Raw genomic sequence first — 10449 nt, 5'->3', positions numbered from 1 at the left:
GCTTAAAATCTTAACTCCTATTAACTAAGTCTGGGCAGTAGTTGTGGATGGTCCTCCAAACGTGGGAGCTTTTCTGTGCAGCCAGTCAGGGAGGATGCCTCAGATGCAAGAGCTAAAAAGGGAGATGTTGTACTTCCCACACTCCAGGACCTACAGGGTAGCAGCAACTAGACATTCCCTTTAATTGATAACAGAGGGGCATAAGGGGCACATAAAATTGTTGATGCACAGCAATATAAGAATCTTCCAACTCATTGGACTTAGTTCTGCTCCCTAACACACTTCTCTATGACTTTCAGAGCTATAGTCTAAGCTTTTGGCTTCACCATCAGTAATGCTTTTCCTCAGAAATGCTTTGTATTTGCAACTAGGCAGCTTTCTCAACCTGCCTGGCCATGGGAGATCAGGTCTGCAGAGACTTCATTTTCAACTATGTCTGCCCTTTTCCATCCAAACTGAGACAATTCATTCACATTTTTGGATAGAATTTCTATTTACTGAATTATAATTCAGTTCATTGAAAAGAACTCTCACATATAAACCTTTCTAGATAAATTCCTACCTTGAGTTAATAGCGCTATGGAGGAGACACTACTGAGACTCTTAGGAGCTACTTTTCCTAGGCGAGTATAAGCACCCAGTCCCTAAAGGCTTAAAACACTATTGTGGGCCTGGTGCTCATAATACCGGGTTAAACAATAGAGATGGCTCCCCTCTGCTGCTCATGTCTTCCTTCGGAAAAATGACTTCTGCACTTATTTTTCTGATGCTTTAGCTAAGATGGTTCCAGGAGTTGCAGTTGAGGCCTACCATGTCTTGCCTGGTGTCCTTCGTAGGCCTCAGTTTTCACTGCTAACTGGATTCCTACATTGCCATCCGGAAGTCTCAGGGTGTTTCCTTCTCCAAATTTCCTCTCTGCATCGCCTCACTAATAGAACAAACAGACCTCTTATACGGCAGCTCAGAGCTCCCAAGGGTAAAGGAGCTGCCACTGTCAAGCTTTCCTGAGACTTAAGCTGGAACTCTTACAACCCCATTTTTGCCGTATTTTACTGGTTCAAGCCAGTCAGAGCAATAGCCTAACTTGAAGAGAAGGTGGTGATGCAGTGGTATGAGCACAAGGAGGAGAGATCCATTGCTGGGCAACAATATAATAGTCTATCGCACAATCTATTGGAGTTGGAAAGGAAGATAAATTCTGTTTGCCATTCCTGGCCTTTTGCTAGACAGATGTGGTCTAGTATGAAGCACTGTCACAGCTGAAAAACAGATGTACAACATCACACAGCAATGCTGACATGGGCTGACTCTGAGGCATCTCACACTGGTGTGTCTGCTTCAGCCCTTGCTTTGCCAACACCCACATTTCCCTGATGAATCCATGTGAACTATTTGTACTTGGTTGCTCACTCACTTTGCCCATAGAGCATTTGGAGAACACTGTTTCAGGTTGCCCCAGGCCAACATTAGCTATTAATAGAACTTCCCATTTCTGGAGGGCAACTGTTTGCACCAAAAACACAGAGCAGAGACACCAGATAACCCCAACCCACAGACCAACAGTGTTTGTATCTCATCTGTTCGAGGGTAGCTGGCAAATGGGAGCTCCACTCACAGATGAGAATCTGCTGATCATAAGGCGTCTTGTGCAGAATTAAGAGGGGTTTCTGGGGCTTTGTGAACCCCTAAATTACATGCCTGTTTGAGGGATGATTGAGCATTTTTCTGGGGAAAAGATTAACTAGCTTTCATCAGATTTATTAAAAAGGACTCAACAGAGCGTCAGTGTTGTGGCACAGCACATCAGGCTACCACCGTGATGCTGACAGTGATTCATGTCCCAGCTGCCACTTGTGATCCAGCTTGCTGACAATGTACCTGAGAAAATCAGTAGAAGATGGCCCATGAACCCCTGCTACCCACAGGGGAGACCCAAGTGGAGTTCCAGGCTTTGTTGTGTCCATTTGGAGAGTGATGGAAAAATCTCTCTGTATTTTTACTTTCTTGCTTTCTGTACCTCTGTTTTTCTAGTGAATAAGTAAGCCTGTGACTCTGCAACTCAGAAGCAGCTAAGAACCTGGTCTGCATATAACTGTGTAGTAATCTTCATCATTCTAAGGCCTACTTACATGTAAGGTTGTTTAAATAAAATCTTCTGACCTTAGCATGAAGAACTAGACCCTAGTTCTAGCACACATATCAAACATGATAGCAACGCAGCTCTCTGTATAGCCACATGGTTCTTTTTGCTCTTCTTTTTCTGTCTACCCCTTGTCTTTATTTTCTTTTTCTCTCTGTAACTTTTCATACCTGCTCACCTCCTGCATTTTGCTTCTTAAAATAGTTCAGCTATATCCCTAGGTGTGTTTTTATTTCTAACATTAATTGCCTGCACTAGTCAAAACTTCATAATGGTAAGAAATTAATGGCCTGCATTAATTAAAGCTTCATAATGGGAAGAAATTGGATTATCTAGTACTGTTGAAGTGTCTCAATCTGAGACAAGAACTGGCAGATTTTCATGCAACATCAGTACATGTTTCCCAGTGCCTTTGTTGTCATCCAGAGATATGCTCTTCTATGCTTAACAACTGTAAGGATAGAGTTGATCTAAGTTGTCATATTACATACCAATGTCAGTAATACTGCTTTGATTAGAGTCTCCCAGTGATTTCCACAAACACCATGTATAGAAGTACAAAATTTTTCCATTAATTATTGTGCATATCCCAAATGAGAGAGAGGAGAAAGAATTCATCGTCTCACTCTCATGTCAATGTAGAGACATCTGCTAATAGCTATCAACTGTTCTTGCCAATTCAGATCATTAGACATCAAATGAACCAGGCACCCAGCTAAGTCCAGTGGAGGATACAATGAGGAGTAAAACAGATTGTCTGCCCTCAAGTTGCTCATGCTCTAGTGGGAGAGACAAATAAAGACAGCCACAAATGGGAAGAGGTGATAGAGAATCCAACGGGAGGTCTCATACGCTCAGAGAGAGAACAGGAGTGAGGAATTAATTCTCTCACACACATTTGCCGTTAGTTCCTTCCAGAACACTCTGCTCTCACTATTTCTCCCTTGTTGCTTTTCTTAAATAAAGAAACAAATAAGAGTAAAAGTGAAAATAGGGAAAGAGCTCTGCCTCTAGGCTTTTCTTTTCTCCCCATGCCTTCCAAGTGTTTGTGTTCCTCTTGCCGAGTGTCAGCCCCAGTGACGGACGCCCACCCTTCCTAACTCGCCCTGCTTTAGTCTTCTGCACTTCACCTCAAAGCTGCTCCTCCACCCAGGAGGTTGGGCTGAGTAGCCAACAAGGCAAAGCTCTGTGCCAGCCTCAGAGATGCAAAGATGAATCCAATCACAGCCCCGAGAAAGCTTGTTTACAAAACTCCCCATCTCCCAGGGCTCTAGCTCGCCTCCATGCTATGTTCCATTTTTATTTCTCCCTGTCTCTTCTCAGACTATTTTTATTTCCATCTTGACTGCTGTTAGAGGCCTCCTATGAGAAGGAAATTATCTATAATGGAGCAGGAACATTAAAAGCCTCAGTTTCCTTGGAAATTATTGAACTCATGAGGGGTTCACATTGGGTTTTGCATTTTGAGTACTAAGTTATAAGAAATTTTGTTTTTCTAACCAGATTATTTTAACATTTGCCCTTTCTATCTCTTTTTCAGACACTGTTTTTAAATTCTCGTCTGTTTGAATTTTCTCTGAACTCCAATTCTACCAGGCTATGAAACAATCTTTCCAAACTCTTGAACTTAAGGAGTGTATTTCCAAGGTAGGAAGCTTGGAAGCAGTTGACACTCACATCTCTGTAAGGCCAAGTCAGAGTGTGCTTCTGGAAGAAGCAATTCCTAGAAAGACTTAAATAGTTTGTGTGACTACTGCTACACTATCTAAGTTGAGAAACGCTGCCTAAGAGTTACCCTGCTTTTGATCATTCATTTATGCATTCATCAACAAAAAAATATTCTGAGCACCTGCTCTGCACTAGGCACTAAGCTAAGCACTGCGATTACCAAACATTTGGTTCTTTATGGGTTACAGTGGTTTGGGTGTTGCAGGTATAACATAGATACAATCCTTGCTCTAGGAGGTGCAAATCCAGCCAGGAATATAGACAATCATTTATGTGCAGGAATTCTAATAAAACATGCTTCGTGTTGTATAGTAACACTCTCTATGTATCGGGCACTGTTTTAAGTGTGCTGTAGTCTTATTTACTGTTCTCAATGTCACTACGAGTTGGACAATTCATCTCCTCACTTTATATATGAGGAAATTAGGATTCAAATAAGTTGTCTCATACCTCAGCTATCTGAACTCATTTCTATTTCACTCTACACCCAGAATTCTTGCCCACTATTCCATTTCCCACAAAATTGAAATGTGGCCCCAAGCTTCACAACAATCATAGTCATGATTAAGAAAGAATGAAACGAAGCAGGGGAGGACATTATGGCACATTGAGTTAAGTGACTTGGGCACCTGCATTGTAGGTAGAAGTGCCTAGGTCAAGTTCTGCTCTGCTTCTAATCCAGCTCCCTGCTGGTGCCTGCATGCAGCTGATAAGGACCTTGGTACTTGGGTTCTTGCTCCCTATGTAGAAGACCCAGATGGAGTTCCTGGTTGCTGGCTTCCTGGCTATGGTAGACAACCAGGGGATGGAAGATTCTCATTCTCTCTTTCTCTCTCTCTCTCTTTCTTTTCCCTCCCTACCTCTTATGCACAATGTCCTTTTCAAATAAATTAAGTAAATTTAAAAAAGAATAGAATGAAGGAACATTAACATCTGTAAGGTACTCAAATGCAGGGAGTTCACTCACACATATTAGGAATAAAAAATGCTTTCTAAAAGTTGTCTTCTATTGATCCAAATCAATTTCTAACCTTAGGAACAAAACAAATCTCAGCAAAAATGAATAAAAATTATGAAAGAGTTTTTTTTTTAAAAAATCCTCACTTTTACAAAGGCTGTATTTATAATTTCAGTGCTTTTTCTGAGACCTAAGACTAAAAAGCAAAAATAAAGTGAAGATTAGCTGCCCTTCTTAAGAAAGAAAAAGAGAAAGACAGAGAGAGGAAGACAGGGCAATACCTCAAAGTATAGTAGGAAATCGTATGTCTGCCCTAGGTCAGCAGATTGAGGCTAGATCTAGGCAACTTCATCTGGGTCCCAACCTCGACAAATGCCCCACATCTTGCTCCCTGGAATGTAATGGATATATTTCTGCAGTTCTTGCCATTCAGCAGGTGAGAGGGAATTTGCTATTCTTTGACTTCACTTAGAAGCGTTTTCTGTTATCCTCAGAAAAAGATAAAAGTTAGTTCTTGCAATAGGAAAAGGCTCATGAAAGTAGATCTGAAAAATCCACTCTGGCAAATCTTGCTTCTTGCAGAACTTCCATTGATATGGTACATGATGTCTTCAGTAACTGGTGCATGAACTGGTGCTGTGGATGCTCAAATTCAGGTTCCAGTTTTGCAACAAACAACAGGGTGGCTTTCTGCAAGTCACTTCACATCCTTGAACCCAGTTTCCTTTTCTGTAAAAGTATATTTCATGGCTCTCCTTCCAGCTTTAATCATATGTGTTTGTATTCCATGTACTCTGAATAGTTACTTGTCTTGCTTCTCTTTCCAATAAACACGCTTCTTTGGGAAGCAGCGCCCTCTGAGCATTTATGACAAGCTGTGGTTGTATCATGAAGTAGGTGAGATTCTCAACCCTAGTGGCCTTTAGTATGCCAGGAGAAGTTTGAGATAGGACAAAACCAAAGCGGGAAACAGAGTTAAAGATGTTTCCTATGACTTTGACTTGTAAAACATTAAGGCTCACAACAACTGAAACTAAAGAGAGGGATGCTAGATATCACATTTGTAAATTTTATTTTTAAAATATCCATTCTGTTTTCTTTCTTTTCCTCTAAATCATGCTTCAAGAAGCCACCCCTTCTTGGGCCCAATAGTCATAAAAAGAATAAATGCCATTTTAGGCAGCAGTGATGTGTGTATGTGTGTGTGTGTGTGTGTGTGTACACAGCAAAAGGAGTTCACCTACTAGACTGGGAGAGAAAATAAAAGTGTGTCCTTCTAGTCCCCAGCTGGTTGTGGGAAGCTGAAGGGGAAAGAGAGGAGGGAAAGCAGTGGGCATGCCTCTCCCTCAGCCAAAGTTCATTGCTGTAGAACAAGCCAGCACAAATCTGTCAGCTTAAAATAGCACATAGATTCTCTCAGTGTATGCGCACCAGGATTAGCCAGGCCCCCTGGTTAGAAACTCAGAAGACCACAATCAAGATGGTAGTCAAGAATTCATTCCCCATCTCACCCAAGATGTTGGCAGTTTGCTTTTCTATGTGGCACAACTGGAGGTCCTGTCTTCTTACTGGCTAATGGCTAAACTTCCCTTTAACCTTAAGGGTATGCACCATTCTTAGAGGTCATCATGTTTTTTTATCACCTTGACTTTACCGACATGACCCAACGTTGACTCAGCAAGGGAGTCTCTAGAAGGAGTGTTCCAACAAGATGCTCTCTGTAAGAGGCATATTTGCACCTATTTTGCATCTGTTTGCATAATTACAGGACTAACACTGCACATAATTATCATATTCTGTTGGCTGTAAGCGGTCAAGAGTCCACCCACACTCATGGTGGGGATAGCATTCAACAAGGGTATGAACACCAGGATGTAGGGATCATAACAGGTCATCTTAGTCCTAACACAGACACCAAAAGCAGAGAAGCCCTTGTCCTAACCTGTATCTTGAGAGATTGCCCCGATCCTCCCACCTGACTTGTGGAGGCCACATCAGAGCAAAGTTGTACACTAAAAGGGGTTTGAACTGGTTATCTAGAGTCTGCCTTTTTGAATAGAGACATCTCTACAGAAGGTTCTGGAAAGGAAATGACTTGCTGAACAGTTGACCACAAATGTTATGGAGGTGGAACAAGATAATCCTATAACCAGGGACAGCGATGGCCAGAAAGTAGGAGGTAGTCAGACTACCTGTAGATACACAACACCCACTAGGTCAAAAGGGATACACCCACATTCTTTCTAGCATGCTAGAGAAGCGGTCTCGGGTTTCTAGTGGCAGCTGCCAGCAAGGCTAGTGCTAACAATATAGGGCAAGGACACAATGCAGCAAGGCCAGTGAGGATTCAGAGAGCAGGAAAAGACCTGCATCAGGATGCCAGGACCTCTCGGGCCTTCTCCATCACCATGGGAACAGAGTAAACAACCTCATCTACTACCTTGAAAGGTGGATTCTGCAAGTGTGAACATTTACCTGTGAGGAACTATTTAAAACAAAAGGAGGCTGACATATTGTTAATTGGCTCATTTAAAGTTCACTTTTGTTTCCTTGCCACCTCAGGGCTGGAGGATCTTGAAGAAAATTCAATCAGTTATAGAGAAATAAAGGAACTACATTGTCTTTCTGCAATTGAATTGTGTGAGTAAATTTGTAATCTTGCTATACCTGCTATATAACAGACTCTAGACACATATGTTTTCATCAAGTTCTCGCAGAATCTTATGAAGTAAGTGTTATTATATTCCCATTCTACAAATGAAGTCGAAACTCTGAGAGGTTGAGTAATATGTGTGAGGTCACACAGCTGGTAGGGGGGCAGCTGGAACAGAATCCCTAGCTACCTGACTCTGGTGGGCATGCTCTCCTTCATGGTACCTTTGCACGGTCAGAGTGGGCTGACTCCTGTAGCAAGTGTTTCTCATACCTCATAGCATAATACCAGCAAATGTGATTTTCCCTCATTTCACAGTCCCATGGAAATCAGTGACACATCTTTGCCCTACACAATCATTCACATGCCACCCTTTTCTAGTCCCTGAGAATCCTCTCCATTCAACCAGCAAACACAGAAGGAGAGACAATGATAAGTTGCATTGGATACTCAATTGGCCAGACCTGGAGATGATATGCCACTCTTCTGCTAACATTCAATGATATGATTTCCACTTATTTGCAAAGAAGGCTTGGAATTGTAGACTAGGCTTGTGCCTAAAAAATACAGAAGTGAGATTTGATGAACACATGGTAATCTTTGCCATACCCTATTATCTTGAACCTAAAAGGCATGGAGTGCTTCAAAATGTTCATGGGAAATGCCTATCGTGAAAAACTACACATGGATCTTTGCACCAAAATAATTCCATTTTCATGAACTTTTTGAACTATGTGTCTATGCATTTTTTCAAACTTCTTATTCCATAGAGGTCAAGTTTTCCTTGGAATAAATATGAAAGTAAAATTCAGAAAATTAGCCTGATAATAAAATGGTCAACAGGATAGGCACAGCTGGAGACTTTCGGTTGTCTTTATGGAGATCTACATTTTGCTGTGGTTAGCTGCAATGTATTTTGATTCCAGTCCAAGAAAACCAACAGCTGAAGCCAATGACTGGCATATCGTTTGGGTTTCGTATGGGGGGGGGGAAAGTGAGCTTTGATTGATTCTAGCTGTTTAGTTGAAATGATAGCATGTTCTATATCTATGGCTTTAATGTTGGGTTCCTATGGGAGGAGACATCCAAGATAACATGGTGTTTTACCACAGTTTGGAGAGGTCCTAATTGACTTGGTGTAAGTCATACAGAAAGCTGAAAACAGTCATTACAATAACACCATAGTTTAAAATAGAAGTTACTATGTCCTATTGAATTTTGTTTTCCCAGGGTTTGCATGCACTAGATAAATGTTTATTGATTTGATCAAACCAATAAGTTTCTTACAATGGTAACAACAAGAAGATTGTCTTAAAATGTATCACTTGGTGGAATAAAGATAATACTTCATTTTTAATAAACTACTGATGTCTTTAAATAGTGTTATACTTGATAGATACAGAATTACATTAGAGAATTGTTCATTTGGGAATGACTGTTATGTGTCACTGACTCCGGACAAGGTGAAGGAAGGTCCAGCTGTGCTCTCTGGTGTCCTTCAGTATTTGATGGAGGAGCTACAGAAACTATGGCTCATGAAAAGTTGAACAAGGGCATAAAATAGGCTCGGTCTTCTACCCTATATTCAATCACAACAGTTCTCTCCTGATCTCGTGTGTATATAGGGTTACCATATAAAATTTAAAGAAAAAATATTAAGGTTAAAGACTCTGGAAAGCCACTGGAGTCAAGAAATTTGTTTTTTAGGTGTCACAATCCTGCCTGCATCTCTGTGTCTGAGAAAAAACAACTGGGCAGATGAGGATGAGCAACTCAGAGCCTACCTTCCTCAGAGAAAAACTGTAGAGTAGCAAGAGCATGGGCTTTGGGTGCAGACAGACTTGGGATCAGAGTGTGGATCTAATTATTATGAGTATATGATAATAGACTGCCATGGCAAATGGTTATGGCAAATATGAAGGACTCCAGATTTTATGGGGAGATGGAGAGTAGAAAAGAGTTGGCACTACATATTTCAAGATTTTGCTACTTACTAGTTGGTTAACCATGGGCAAGTTAGTTAAGATTCACAGACTCCACATCTGTAAAATGGGTTCTAGAATACTCACCTCATGCATTCATTATAAAGATTAACTCGATGGACAGCTATGAAGCAATTAGTGCAGTGTTTTACTTAGAGTTAATGAACAGTAATGACAAGCATTACACATAATTACAGTCATTTCAAGGCTAAGGACTCCATAAGATTATACCTATCCTATTGTCTAGTGACATTGCAACCATCCCAACACTGTAGTGCATTACTCATGTGTATGAGTGATGCTGGCATAAGCCAACCAAGCTCTGCTTGTCACATGAAAGTACAGCATATGTGACTATGGACATGTACATAATAATTGATAGTGATAAAACTTTACTGTTACAGGTAGGCCTTCTTGTTACATTAGCATGTATTCCTCTAAAATAATTTTATTTATAACAGATTATTCTATGTAAAATAGGTGAGTTATAATATAGTCTCATGTGCTATTCTAGCAGCAGTCTCATACAGCCTACATGTACCACATTTCTTGGTTGCCTCATTTTCTGTTGTGCTTGTTCCTTGTGGTGTAGGAGCAAAACACCACACCTTAAATGCACAGCCTAGGTGTGCAGTAGTCTGCAGCACTCAGGTTTTGTAAGTATGCTCCATCATGTTTGCACAATTATGAAATTGCCTAACAATGCGGGCAAACTCAGACTGTGACTCCATCAATGAGTGATGTGTAGCTGTGTTAATAACATTCCAGGCATAGATTCAGACACAAAGAAGTCATTCAACATGTTATAGTTATGATAACTTTGGCTTAAGATATCCTCTCAGAGGGGCCAATGCTGTGGCATAGCTGGAGTTTTGTATGGATGCCTTTCATGTCCTGACTGCTCTGCTTAAGATCCAGATTCCTGCTAATGTACCTGAAAAAGCAGTGGAAGATGGGACAAGTGCTTGGGCCTCTGCCATCCATATTC

Source organism: Ochotona curzoniae, unplaced genomic scaffold (genome assembly GCF_017591425.1).
Source record: "Ochotona curzoniae isolate NIBS_2020 unplaced genomic scaffold, NIBS_Ocur_1.0 scaffold_1037, whole genome shotgun sequence".
Lineage (NCBI taxonomy): Eukaryota > Metazoa > Chordata > Mammalia > Lagomorpha > Ochotonidae > Ochotona > Ochotona curzoniae.
Note: the sequence above shows the minus strand (reverse complement) of the source record.